Source organism: Falco punctatus, assembly GCF_963210335.1.
Source record: "Falco punctatus genome assembly, chromosome: 11".
NCBI lineage: Eukaryota > Metazoa > Chordata > Aves > Falconiformes > Falconidae > Falco > Falco punctatus.
The window spans coordinates 28,053,091-28,067,827 of record NC_137591.1 but is presented as its reverse complement, the minus strand read 5'-3'; the positions used below and the strand labels follow the sequence as shown (position 1 = coordinate 28,067,827).

The 14,737-nt window shown below is 44.9% G+C and overlaps 1 protein-coding gene across 1 annotated transcript in view; it reads left to right on the top strand.

The window, feature by feature from the left end:
* Positions 1-2,664: 2,664 nt before the first annotated feature.
* Positions 2,665-14,737, top strand: part of LOC308071680 (uncharacterized protein) — a 133,498-nt gene continuing 121,425 nt past the window's right edge. The window contains exon 1 of the mRNA XM_080407480.1: positions 2,665-3,657. The gene's annotated coding sequence lies outside the window, so the exon portion shown is untranslated. The remainder of the gene's footprint in view (positions 3,658-14,737) is intronic.

Sequence of the window (14,737 nt, the reverse complement as noted above, 5' to 3'; positions counted from 1 at the left end):
CTCCACACACACACCCCTACCCCCAAATACTAATATTGTAAGCAATATGTATGTTGGGGAACGTGCCGTTTTGTGTATTGCTGACCTGAAAAATATTTCTTTTTTTTCCTGATAGATGCGCATGCTAGAATTTTTTTAAGCTAAAAGCTCAAAGGGAAGCAGGAATCTTTTTAGTGGTCTTGTGAGTTGATCTGAGTTACTGAGTCTGGGAAAACTCCGTACAGCCTTCATGCTTACCACTGGCTGTACTTCCACTTTTGACCATGGCCTTCATCTTGCTGTAGTGCTGGTGCCTGTTCTTGGGTAGATCAACAGTGAGAGCATTTGGATGATGTGAAGCAGCATCAATAACATACAAGGTCAAATAATTCATGTGTGCTATTAACGTGGCTTTATCTGTATTCTAAACATCCGGTGCATACTGGCAAGTCCTTGTGCTGAATTTCTGTAGCTAACCGATTATCTGCAAGACCTTTTCTTTGTTTAGGTGTCGTCTAGATCCAGTTACAAATGCTTATCTTTCGCGTGGACTATTTATAGGGTCAACCTGAATATGCCAGACAAAGGTTTTTATCTTCAGAAGAAATGTAGCTCCCTTATAGTCACATGTAGATTATGTGCTGCCTATTCCTTTTGTATAGCAAAAAAAAATCTTGTAGGTCTATAATGATCCAGAATGTCCTTTTCTTAAACAGTAACCACTTTCCCTCTGATGCTAAAAATTGTCACATATCTTACTCTAAGATGGGCTTGTTTAGTATCTGACGTGTTGGTAATCCTTTTGCTGGGCTGTATGTGTCTTCCATACGTGGAAGGCCATATGGTGAACTGCTTCTGGTGATCTTTGGGAAACCAGGGCAGGATGTAGCCCTGATCTGGGTGTGCTATCCTATGTGGGAGACTTCATGTCTACTCCATCTTTGCATAAATATCCTGTGAACTTGGCTCTACATCTCTGCTTGTATGCTTGAATAACCAGGTACCTTTACCAGTTCAGATTAATACAGAGCAGAGCCCAGGCACTTGCTTTGCTCTGATTTAGCATTGTCTGGGTCATAGTAGAGCTTTTCTTCGTGGTATTTTTTTAGTTCGTTTTGATTTTAGGGAACCTGCATAGATCTGGCAGTAGCTTAGATTACCCAGAAGGTCACTGAGTATAGGTTACTGCTCAAAGTTCACTTTCCAGGAGCAGGAAGTTTAATTAGGATTGTCCGTAGCTTGTCCCCACAACTCCTTCTTTAGAGCTGAACAGTTTTAGCTTAGGATTTTTTTTATTTTTTAAAAAAAGTGCTTATGTGGGGGGAAGTGGGTAGAGCAGAGGAGAGGGCATGGAGCTTATCAGCAGTTGTGTATGCAGCTGCTCTATTGCTGGGAGTACTGTGCATTAATACAGAGGTGAAAATACCTCCTCTTACAAGCTCAGATGTATGAATGTCCAGAATATTTGTATGGATAGCACAGCTGGAGCTTCCTGTTATTTCCAAGTGTCCTTCCTTTGCACAGACTCTGTGCCATAAACTATTAAAAAGGCAGGCAAGCGTCTCCTGCCCACAAGGATATGTTATCTCAGGGAGGACAGGTCTTTGTTCCACGTTTTGAAGGGTTTAAACCAACTTTTGGTACCTTTTGCAAGCAGAAAAAGTAGTAGTGGAAAAGATGGGAAATGGGTGGGCAACTTTTGATTACGGCTCGGCACATGTACGTGTGTGTGTGGACACGATCAAAACTTTAGGAGGCTGTGGGATACCTTGTCCCCTGCCTGCGTGTCTGGCTGCTCCTTTCCTTATGAAGGAAGGAAGCCTCCTTGTCAGTCCCCTGCTCTGCCTTTACAGTCTTGCTGGAAAGAAGATCTCTAGAACTGTGTCTGGGAAGCCCCCTTTCTGTTAGGCTTTGGGCAGTGTGAGGAGGGCTGGCTTAGGTGAGGAAGTTTTTTCTGTTTTTCAACAGCGCTTGGTGAGAGGTTTCTGCTGGGGTTGTGGGATGAGCTGGAAGAGGAGCTCTAGGTGTGCATGGCCACGTGGTGGGGCTGGTGGCACGGACCGTGGTGGTGGATGCAAGCTTGTCCCTGCGGCGGCTTGGCTGAGGCAGCCAAAGGAAATGCGCTGAATCGGCGGCCCCAGAATAACACCTCTGCAGCTTGACATTTGTATAGTCTACGGCTAGCCGGGACCAGGTAAACTAAAAGTCAAACCTTTTTTTATATAAGGATTTCGGGCAACTGGTGGTCAGTTTTGAGTGAAGACCATCCAAACAACTGCAAAAAGCCACAGCGTCTTTCTTGGTGTTGTCTTCCGACCGGAGAGCACAAGGGTGTTTTGAGGTCACCGGTACCCGTGAAATCACGTTGCGTTGTACATTAGTTGGACTCAGCTTCGATGTGCCCTTTTACCTCCAGCAAAGCTTGCTCAGGCGCTGTAGCTGGTGCTGAGTCTCCAAAGCTTACTGACAGATGTTTCCAGCTTAAGGATATTGTTACCGAAATCTCGGAATGAAGAACTTATCGACACCAATGTGATGTAGATAAGCAGACACTTCTTTATTGACAGCCGGGTGCGTTGATCGTGAGAGGACTCGCTCACGCACCCGGCCGTCAATGAAGAAGTGTCTGCTTATCTACATCACATTGGTGTTGATAAGTTCTTCATTCCGAGATTTCGGTAACAATATGACCCTTTATGCTGCTGAAGTAAGCACTGGTCTGGAGAAAGGAGATAATAGAGCCTGCACTTGGTAGTTGCTTCCCTGCGGTTTATGCAGCTGAGTACTCTAGGAGTGAGTGTGAAAGGCTCATACGCGTAGAGCTGTGTTTTGATGTTAAGGTGAAGCGTGTGTAAGCTATGAGGTTGTGAAGTGCAGAACAAACAAACGGAATCTGACAGAGAAATACTCCTGTGCATCAAAGTCTTGTAGCTGGTGGGACATCTTCCTTTTGGAAAGACTCTCCTGGTGTTTCCATCAGACACATTAAGGGTAATCCCTCTTATTATAATAGAGTAAAATAAATGGCTAGACATAACTGGGAATAAAACCAAGAAAAACTAATATCCAAATTATCTTTGCCTGCAAAATGCCTCATTTTGCCAAGCTAAAAAGGGAACACTCAATGTCTTGACACCTTCTAAATAGGGGCAACTATCTGTGACGTGATAGCACTTCTCACTCAGTTGGTCCCCCTTCTGTGGCACTCAAGGGACCCTCTTAATTTGTGGTATTTTTAGTGCCAGCATTTCTATGAAAACGCTTGCAGAATATTGGCTATGGTGGACTTCCCTGATGTCAGTGGATGCAGGAAAAGATGGTAGGTATGTGTCAGCATACTGCGATACACTCCTGTCTCTTCAGCCCCAGAAGGTTTGGGTGCTCTCCTACTGTTGTACGGTTCGTTGTTCAGTAACAGAAGGGTGACTCCAGGGTGGCAAAACCCAGTATCAGTTCGTGAAAACTGAACTGATGTCTTGCAAGGTAGAGACCAAGGTTTTGTTTTGTGTATGTGCACGACTTGATGAGTTCAGGTTTGGTCCCCTTGTTCTTCATCACTTTGTGTCATTTTGGTTTTTGTAGTGCCAACGGGCCAGAATTGGGTTTGGTTTCTGTGGTGCTGTGTATTGTGTAGCAGTCCCTGACGGTGCTGATAATCTAAAGGAGACAGTACAACAGGTAAGGTGAAATAACCTTTCCAGGGTTTCTCCAGCATCACTGCTTGTACATGATTCTTTGCCAGTTTGTAGTAATATTGCTAGATTGTCACCTGGCATCCTCCGTGCTGTACACGTATAGTCACTGACGAGGCCAGAGCTATCTAACAGAAGAATCCACAGGATCCTGCTTTGTCTCTTGCTGTGTTCCTTGCTTTGATGTGGCTGCCTGACCCTACTGCAAATACAAAGTCTATTTCTAACAGAGTTTAAGTTGCTTTTTGGGTTTGGTCTCGCTTGCTATATGGAAAGTTAGCGGGCAGAGCTGCTATTGGGAGTACAGCAACTTGGGAGTGAGCACCTGCAATGCCTGGAGCAAGACAGGTCCTTACAAGTACTAAAACACAATCACAAGAGGTGCATGTCGCTGATTCTGGGAGAAGGGAGATTGTGTATGTGTGGGTTTTTTTTTTTCTTTCCCTGAATGAAACCCAGGAACGCTCAGTTTTATTACCATGAGGTTTTTCTCCCTTTTTCCCCAAGCTGGAAGAGTGAGATGCTTAGGAGCAGAGTTTCCTAATGGGTAGCAAATTATAAAAGTGCTTCTTGCAAAAATAAGAGTTTGGAGGTTGTGACAGTGATATTGCGAAAGGCAATGTACTGAAAAACATACTTGGAAAGAGAAATGGACATTAGGAGGAAGAAAAAAATCTGTTTTGCAAGCTGCAAGCCCAACTGGAGAGGATTGGGAGAGGCCAGTGTTTGTAGAAAATGAACAAACAAAAGGAGGGAAAACCTGGGTTCTGTTGCGGTTTCCATAGCAACACAATACTTTTCCTGGAAATATCAAATGATGAGATCTAATCTATCTGCTATTTAACTCTTGCATGCAAAGCCCTCTCCTTTCTCAGCTTACCTGCCATCCTTCACAACATCCTCTCTAGTGATGGGCATACTCGCTGTGCAGCAGTCTGCGTGGGGAATGATCTGCCTGGGACAAAGCTGTTCCTGTTCTCTTCCCCCTGTTCCAAAGCACGTAGAAAAGGACAGCTTTTGAGGAAGAGGCAGCGTGTGTGTGATGGGAATGACTTTACAGTTATGCTGGTTTCCTATAGACCCCAGAGAGGGCTGGGCTGAGCTGGTGCTGAGAGCAGAGCCACCAGGCAGGTATGTGGCTGAGGTGTTGCATAGCCTGCAGGGTTTACAGCATAAGGATGCATCCTCCTTGGAAATGATGCAGCTTAGTGCCCATCTGAGAACTGTAGAAATCCTTCTGTGACTGTTTGGAGAGTTCATCAAAGTAGCCTGACTTAAATTTGTACCTAGTAGTCCTTTGAAGGGGCTCAGATGTGGGGAACAAGAGTCCTTGATGGCAAGGGAAGTTTCTGATGGAGGAAGGTGGAAGGGTGGCAGTTTTTACCTTTGATAAAAAGGACAATTGAGAGAGTGGGCAGCATGATAAAAGTCCGTGAAATTACTAATGGTCTCAAGTATGTAGAAAGGAGCATCTGTTCTTTATCGAGGAGAGAAGCCCTGAGCAGGTATGGGAGACCTCACCCCTGTGCAACAAAAGAAACTGATTCTGCTCCCTGCCTTCTGCCTGTAGCAGCAACACGCTTCGCTCTATCACCCTTCTTGCCTCTGTAGCCCCTGGCAGGCAGGGCAGAGCAAGCTTTGCATTGGGGGCTGCTGTTGGAGGGGAGAGCTGTCTGCAGCGGGAGACAAAGAATTCCTCCTGCCCTTGTATCTGAAGTCTCCTGCATGGTAACTAGTTCCCTGCCTTCTCTTACCACCCTCTCCTTGTATCCCAAATGATGCTGTGTATATTATGTATGTACCTTTATAAATGCATTTGGGGTGGATGAGTTCTTACTCTTCGAAGGAGTGAAACCTGGGAACTAGTTTGCAAGCTGCTGCTGTGTTACTCCGTCCTAGCACGGTATGTGAGCTGAGGGCGTATGAAGATTTGGGAGAGAATTTTGCTTATTTCTAGGAACGCTTTTCTGCATTTCTGTGGGTGAAAGCTGGAGCGCTGGTGATGCTCCGTCATGTTATGGCCTTTGTTTTTGCTACAGGTCTTTAGGCTTGAGCTGCAGTGCTGTGGTGTGCAGTATGTGTGCAGCGCAGGCTGTTTGCAGACCCTTCTGTTGGAGACCCCGTTGTCTGGCTGGCCACAAGTGCAGCAGAGGGAGCTCAGCCTGCGCGACGTCCCTGGATCTGTGAGCCTCTGGCTCTGAGGGGCAAGCAGAGCATCCAGAGGATGATGTACAGTGTGTCAGACTTCTGTATTTAGATGTTACAGTCATGTTAAGAGCCTGGCTGTGGCCAGCCCCTGCAATACTCGGTAAAAGCAATATTCTGTTTTAATAGGTGGGCTTCACGCTGTTTCATTTTTATTTTATTTTTTTTTTCTCTCTGGCTGTTGTTCTGTTGTTAACCTGTTAATGCTTATTGAGCCCTGAATCTTTGTAATGACTGTTGTTTTCTATCCACAATATTTACAAGGAAACCAGTTTGGAGGGGTTCAAAGAACAGTAAGCCAGGTACGTGCCAATAAATAGGCAGCAGTACTTTAATGTCTCTTAAAAAACCTGTCCCCCATTTTAAACACTTCCTATATTTCCTCACGTTTCTCCTGACAGCCACCTGTTCAACTTCTGACCTGTTTGTAAAAATCTCCACGCCATCTATCAGAGGGATACATGCACTTACAAACTTCTGTTCTGTGGGCATTAAGTAAATTATTTCTTTAAGATCATATGGCAGATCTATAATTAATTAAACCCTCCATGATATTAGCGCAAAATAATTTAGCCTTTCTAAAAAGGTAAATGTAATTTGCCGATCTGGTATTTGGAAGAATGCTTTCCCCAAAATCAATTCCTTTAGTTTCCAGAGAATAGAAATGAGAAGCAATCTCATTTTAATTATATCTCTTTATTGCTAACAAAGGAATGATTTATGCAATTAAATTAACTGGCTAGAAAATTATTCTCAGCTGGGCTGTCCTAATTCTTTGCTTTCTGAATTGCAGGCTCTTACACTTCTCTATGTAGATTAATTTTTCTGATATGCAAACAATGCTCCTTGTGTTCATTTTTAACATTTTTTATTCACAGCTCCCCTTTTCTTAGTGTCAATGACATGAGTAATATTTGTGCACTGCTGGGCTCTGATTCAGGCCTTTTTATGTAGAAAGATTGGAAAAAAATCTTTTCTTTTGAATCTCATTATTGCCAGCGCAGAGCCAGGTTTTGAAGTTTTCTTATCTATTGCTGAGAAACAGCAGCAGAAACATGGAGGGACTGCAAAGATGTCAAAGGATGCAAACTTGTGAAGGAAAATGTATCAGCATTGAGGAGACAGGTGAATTTGCAGCTAGTGTTAAGGAAGTAGGGGGTTGATGTATTCGTCTTAAACCCCTGTCTCCTTGCAGAAAGCTGTGGCACAAGGAAAAAAAAGAAATCTGTTTTACGTTGTTATGCAGACTTAATAGGGAAAGAATTTGGTTGTTTTGTTGGTTTTTTTTTTTTTTTTTTTCCTGCCTGGAATTACCTTGCAGTGGCTGGCCAGCACATTAGCTAGTGATATTTGGGCTGAGGGGAAAATTACCATGTAGCAACACATTGTGACCATGTGCCAACACAGTCTGACATCTTCTGAATGGGGCATTGGTGTAATCTCCCGTTTTAAAACAGCAGTGAACATATTGCAGAGCACGTGTTAGCTCTGTCTGAGCTGTCCTGCCCTGTATCAGTGGAGATGTGTCAGCTGGTCAGTGTTTGCTGTGCTGGCACTCTCGTGTTGCTATCAAATGGTTTTGAAAGAAGAAAAAAAAATCAAGCCAAATTTTTCTCTGGGTTGGTATGCTGTGCTTTGGGTGTGGGAAGGTCTATGCCGTTAAGATCCTGAAGGCTTTTGAACTGCCAGATAGGATGGGGCAAGCTATGATGGTTTGGATGGGACAAGGGTGAACGCTGAGCCTGCTTCCTTTGAGTGTGGATCATCCAAGGGGAATCTTCCTCCTGGGCTGAATAGCTGCTGGGTGGGTGAGCGATGGGGTGGTTAGTGCGATGCCTGTTGATTGCAGTTGTTGGTGCCATCCTTCAGGACACTGCTGTAAAAGCAACACGAACTGAATTTGCTTAGGAAGTGGGATCACACTTACTGGAAGAGCCTTCCTCAAAGAGCAGTTGCCCTGGGCTTACTGTCAGAGTGGACTTTCTTTTCTTTTTTCTTTTCCCTAGTCCTGCAGGCTCTCTGCACTGGGTGGTACGGTATTCCTCCAAGAATCCCTTGGCTCCCACAGGAAAGGACATCTTGCAGTGCCTGAGGAAGAGGATGCCATTGGGAGCGAACTTACAGTCACTCTGTAGAGCAGGCTTTGAGTTCAAAGTGATCTAGACTAAAAGAATGGTTAGCGAGATGAAATTCATGACAAACATTACCTTTAGGGAGGAAACATCTGATCAAAAAAACCAAGAGAAACAGCTGCCTAGGCAAGCAGTACTGCAGGCAGGGATTAGGGCTCGTAGTGAATCACAGCTAAATGAGTCAGAGTGATGTTCCTTTAATGAGAAATCTTATTCCTGGAAGTATTAATAGGAGTGTCGTGTGCAAGTTGTGGGGGTCAGAGGAGATACAACTGCTCTGTGTTATGTGGTGAAGTCTAGGCTGGCAGAATGTATCCAGCTTTGCATGCTGCATTTCAAAAGCCAGAAATGGGAAAGAGCTGGGAAATCGTGACCTGTGGGATAAGTAATGACAAGTCTCACGGAGGGAGAACAACTTCACTTACAGCAAGGGAGAGCGAAGCTGATACCGGGGAAAACCTCAACGATAAGCTTCAATGCTCCCAATCAACCTGCCAGAAAAAAAAACCTTGAACCCAGTGGATGTGTCCTTTGGTCCTCCAACTCTACCTGCTTCTATTAACTTGTAAAACTGAGCTTTTTCCTACCCTGTCGTTGCCTTATGTTCCAGCAGCTTGTGTGGGTAGATGGTTTCGTACTTCTCATCCTCACTCAGCTCCTGTTCCCTGCTACCTGTTTCATTCTGCTTTGCCAGCAAATCCCAGCGGGGGCTGGTACTGAAAGCTGCTTCTAATGATGACTTAAAGGAAAGGTTTCACCTAGCAGTGCTGAAAAGCCTCTGTTCCTTTTGAAACAGGCAGCATCTGTAAACATACAAGGAACAGGGTAAGCAAAAAGATGTGTTCATAGTGGAAGGGAATGAAAGATGGGGAGGGGGAACTTAAAAACCACACAAACAAAAAAACCTTCACAAAATCAACAAAGTACCACAAACAAAAAAACCAAACCAAAACAGAAGACTGCTCCTTTCCTACAGTTGATGGCAAGGTGATGCTTCGCTGGCATCTTGGGTCGGTTGCCTTACAAAAGGTGTGCTGGGACCACCAGAAAGCTTTTAATGTGGAGTGGTGTAAGTTGTGAAAACAGGACAGGCCTTTGTTTTATGGCACTGAAATAAAGGAGGTGAACACTGCGGTCCCAGGGAATGTCCAGTTGCAGGTGCATCTCCATGGAACCGCTATGGGAGGGAGAGGCGCAGAGCAAAGCCTTCAAACTTCCAAAATGTTAGGAAACACAGAATTTAAAATGCACTTGCTTATGAACACAGCCAACTTGTCAAGGAAAGTGGCAGTTTCAAGGATCGGCTCCAGAAGAAATTGTGCTACAATCTGAATTCCAGGCTCCTTTTCTGTTCCTTTACAGAGGAAATAAGTGAGTTCCCTCCAGATAGTCAAATAGAACTAATAACCTCTCCATGGACCATTTCCCCAGCGCACCAGGATTTAATTTCACAGGAGCTGATATCCAGATGAAAAGCTGTTTTGGTGATGCAGGGACTCTCTCTTTCTACAAAAGCAGAACTTCATTACAGGTGGCTCTTCTCCCTGTGAGAAGATCCCTGCCCCTGTGCGTCACTTGGTTGATCCTGCAGAGACGGCTGCCTGGGAATGCTTTTCCTCTCTGATAAGGTTTAGTGCTTTGCGAAGCTACTGTGGATGTGTTCTCTGCATGCTCTTTTCTTCCAGCTGAGATGCTGCTAAGATATTAGTGAAACGGGGTTGACCTGGCGTAAGAAAGGTGTGTGGCTGGGACTAGATGCTCTCTAGAAAAGTGGGTGGAACTTGAGAACCTTGTCCCTTTCTCCACGGTTTCCTTAAAACAGGAGAAAAAAAAGCCCTAGAAAGCCCTATGTTTGCTCCTGCTTCATTCTTTACTCTTTGCTGTTTTGTTTCATCCAGATTTTGGGTTTATGTACAATATCTTCTGTTTCTGTTCAGGTTCTTGTGAAGTGGGACCCAGCTAGATGGAGTTTGGACTTGCTAGCGTCAGAGTGGTATTTGAATAAGAAGTTTTCATGTATTTTTGTTTCATTGTAGAACATTAAAAAATTAATATTTTAATAAATATTAAATGAATAGTTAATATTTAATTTTAAATAACAATGATACTTTTGTCCGTACCAGATTCTGGATATCAGAGTGCTAAAATCAGATGTTAAAATAATCTGGCTCACTACGCCGAAAGAGATGCAAGTACTGGAAAGCTTCGTGTTGGGCTTGTATCTTGATTTCTTCTGACTTTTTTTTTTTTTTCATTTCTAGTCTTTCCTATCTCCCAGTAAATTACTGAGAGATGGCTCCTAGCTATATCTGACGAGCAGCAGCAGAAATGCAGCAATGTAAAATATAGATAATACATCCTGAACAGTACTGTATGTAATTAGACTATAGTTGTGCATGTATGTGTTCTCTGTCTTGCTGCATTTCAGAAACGCTGTGTAACGATAAGCTCAGGGGGTTTATACTGTGGCCTTTTTAAAACCTGCTTTGTTGCTATTGTTGTCTTGGACGATATCTAGTTTGGAGCTGGGTGATCTCCTGAAGGTCCTGGCTGTTGTGTCCATGTTGGCAACTGCTGCGTTGCTTGTGGGAAGCTTTGCACCGAAAGGCAAAACCGGAGCGGCTCAGTGAAGGTGTTTCCTTCAGAATGTCACGAGGCTCTTGTCAACTTGCTGGACTCTGGCTGAAAAGCAGCCCCGTCCTCCCAGCACGGGGACTTGCCCCCACTGTTCTGTGTTTTCTGCCTACTGGCTGAGACTGCTCCATCCCATCATGTTGTTTAATGGCCTTGACATCCCATATGGGTCCCAGTGCCCCCCATGCCTTAGGGATGCCACTGGTAATGGACCATCAGTTGGGCTTCATTCTGCTGATTGCCAGGCCCAGCCAGTTTTCTGCCCACCCTGAATTTTCTTCTTGATTCTTTTTTCCCTTTTGATCCTTACAGGAATCTTAGTGTCTAGAGCTGTCTTGGCAAAGAATTGGCCACTCCATTGGCTCTAAAGGGCCTTTGCAAAATTTTAAATATGCAAATAATAATAATTATTGCTGGTAATAATAGGAGCAGCATGGGATTTCTTTTTTTTTTTTTAGATTTCTCTGTCCTCTGCAGATGCCACTTTAATGCAAATCAAACTTTGCGGATTGTGTTACCTATTGAAAAATAGTTTCAATTAGAAATTCAATTACACTGTCTTGGGGGGATGGAACTGACAGTTTCTTTGAATTTTGCACGTTATAGAGGGCTCCAAAGTACCATAAATCTGCTAATTGATTTCTGTACCTGTAATGTTTGATTAGGTGTATTTTATTGTCTTCTTGGTTTTAATTAACCCCAGGCTTGTCAAAATGCTTCCACTGACAAAGGATATATGATGAACTGAGATAAACTCTATTAACAGAGGCTGACTTTTGTCAGTAATTGCTATCATGCATAAGAGTTATTAGAAATTATCGCACACAAAAAGAAACTGTACTTTTGGTAACAACTTTTATGGGCTGCTATAAATCTGTTGATTGCCCCCTACATGCAGGAGATAAGCAACTGTGAATGACAAGGGGTCCGAAGGAAAATCAATCATTTGCTAGATGTCTTATAAATATTAAGTGTGACAAAATGGGAAGAGTTATGAAGTGTAAGTGCTGAAAATGAAATGGATGCTGATGCACCTAAACTTGTTCCCATTAGAGATTGCGAGGGCCGTGGAGACAAGGGCACAACTACTTCTAGAAGCTCTTGGTTTGAGTGAAGCGGAACATGTTACCTTGGCGGTGGAGCTCTGGAAGACTAAAGCAACACTGAGCTCTTTGCTTCTAGGCCCTTGGTTGGTGTCCCAGCATGGGCTGTTACCGCTTGGCAGCTGTCTGTCACCTTAGAGGGCAGGCATCCAGCAGGGTCACGTCACCAGTGCGTGGGGACAGAGGCAAGCAGGAGGGTCGATGGGCTGAGGATGCGCAGGTTTTACCCAAGAGGCAACTGCAGAAACTGCAGTGGAGACGTTTTTGCTGAGCACAGAGGTACCCAGCGATGCTGCATGCTGTTTGTGTGGTCTGCTCTTAGAAATGCTTCATCTAGGAATACTGTAGCAAACCTGACAAACCGTCTTTTAGACAAAACAGGAAAAAAAGGTTAATATCCACGTCTTTACTGATGTATCCAGCTGTAGGGACAGAGTTTATGCAAGATCTATAGATAGTAATGTATATAAACATATGCAGAAATCTGTGCATAAGTAATTTTAACTGAACTGCAGCTTCATCTGTCGCAGATCTCTGCCCTGGGTTGGTCCCTGGATGCTCTGTTTGTCTGGAGCTCTGTGTGAACGGGGTGTTGATGCGGGTGTAGTCCTGCAAATGCAACTGACAGAATACTGGGAGTACAAACAGTGCAGTAATTAAGCCATACAAAGTTGTAAAAGCATGAGACAAACTTTCTGCAGCATACAACACAGCTGTTAAAGCTGATAGGACTACTTCTCAGAAATGCTATAAACTTGCTTTTATTGGTAAGGCAATGTCTGTAAGTGCCGTGGGCATTTCTATTTTGTTTAGGGGTTTGTGGTGGTTTTTTTTTTTAACTGTAAGTGAAGGGAGCACATACAGTCCCCAGGAGCTGCAGAGACCTGATTCTGTCTTCTGCCAACTTCTGTCCAGGCTTTGGATACTCTTGGCTGCAGCAATTTTGAAGTTGCTTAATAGGTCTTCTGTCTCACTCAAAATGGTTAATTTTAGCTCAATTTTTTTAAAAGAAATTTTTAGCTGAGAAGGTATTTTAAACTGACCTTCATTTTCTGTGCTGCTTTTCCTAAAAATTGTCACAGTGACTTAGCAGTACAGTTGTGTGTGTGTGGAGAAAGGAGGAGCAGAGTGGAACCTTCCTGAGCAGAGGTCCTGTGCAGTCCTAAAAGCTGTTTGAGCTAACAGTATCAGGATATTTAACTTATTAATATTTTGGAGAGCTTTAAAACATCTCTGCAGCTTGTGAGGTATGAGATCCTCACTTTGCTGTCTTAGTTTAGCCCAAAACAGCTCTTCAAATGCTTTGGGCTTTTTGGAGTAGTCCTTTTTTTGTTTTTTCCTGGGTGCTGGACACTGCAGTGTTTGAAGTAGTAGGAGCGTCTGGAGTGGATCTACTGGTGTGTGTGGGTATGCTGGGGTGGAGAGGCACAGCTGGCACCAGGGGGCTGCTACCAGGGGCACGTGCATTCTCCAGCTCCCAGCAAGAGAGAACACTTAGCCTGCCGATCCTCACGGGTGAGGCAAGAAACCGCACTGGGCTTGAGTCCCAGGTCCCGTGGGGCACTCCCACGCAGGACACGCAGGGAAGGTGTTCTGCAGCATGCTGGGTTCCTAAGGACTATGTGTCTTTAGGTGAGCTGCTAGAGCGAGAGCTGTGTCATGGGTTTCCGCAGCCCAGCGGGGGATCTTGGTGCTGGACCCCTGGCATGGCATAGGTGGGGGTTTCCTATGAGACTCCCCTCTCCTGCTGCAAGTGGGGAGCTCTAGTAGCTGCCAGTTGTGATCTGGCTTGATGTTTTGCGGACTGTCAGAAGAATCCTAGACATCCCATAACTTGTGATATGGGAAAGTGAGTTGAGGCAGCAGAGGAGAGAGGTGCAGAGAGGGCTAAGGATGCGCCGTACTGAGGAGCAGAGACAGATCTTCTAGCCTTGGCTTGGTGGGAATGGTTCTGCAGGCTGGGCAGGTCAAACTGACTTGTTGCCCGCGGTTTCGGAGTGCTGCAGCGCAGTATCGCAGCCCTCCTACCACACGTGGTAATTCCCCCAGCCTCCAAGGGGCAGTTGGTGTGTTCCATAGCTGCACCCTTCTTTCCGCTTGCCTTGGTTTTGGTTACGTAGCTCTGTTTAAGAGTTTCCATGCAAGTCTCGTGTGTGAGCGCACATATATCTATATTCCCTCCTGGGGTATGCTGAAAACAATCCATTTAGAAACCAGGTGTCCTTGTCTCTCTCTCGGCATCTGGTTAAATATCAGCGAAGTAGGAGAAGGTAAATCCTAGGATGCTTCAACAACTGCTAGGTCTGTGAAGCCCTCGGCTCCAATCTGATGGGATTTGAAGGTCACGGTGGTTGCCCACAAGTGAAAGATGTGTCCTTACTCCCCATAGATAAAGCGGACCAAAATGATCTATCTTAAGGTGTCCCTCAACTGAGCTGGAGGGAAGACGTGTGCGTTTCAGTCTGCAGAGACCAGAGGTCGCTGTTTAACTGGGAATGGAGACCCCCTCGCCTCCCCAGAGCCACCTTCTCTCTATTGTGTCCAGCTCTCAACCTGCTCTGTAATACCTCAGGCTGCTTTTCCCTTACAAAAAGGCTGTTCTCTTAAAAGCACAACGCTAGGCTTCTGCAGATGAAGGGCTGAATAGATGTAGCTGGAGGAGAACGCAGGACGGTGTGGCTGAGCTCTCTCTCTTCGCACTTCACCCTTGCCCCATGCGCCTACCAACATGTCCTGCAAATACCCCTCAGTCTTGATGTGCAGCTCCTCAGCTTCATTCATTCCCGGTCCCCAGCACAGCAGGCATCTCTCTTTAGCATGAGAAATGCATGTAGTGTTGAGCAGCAGCCAGGGCAGGGTGATAGTGGTGGTGTGAGGATGAGGGGCACACGGACTTGCAGGTGGTGTGATCGCCCTTCTGTTTGCAAAACGAGGGATGAGACTGGTCAGAACCAGACAGACCTTTGGGTAACGTGGCCATCCTAAAAGTGAG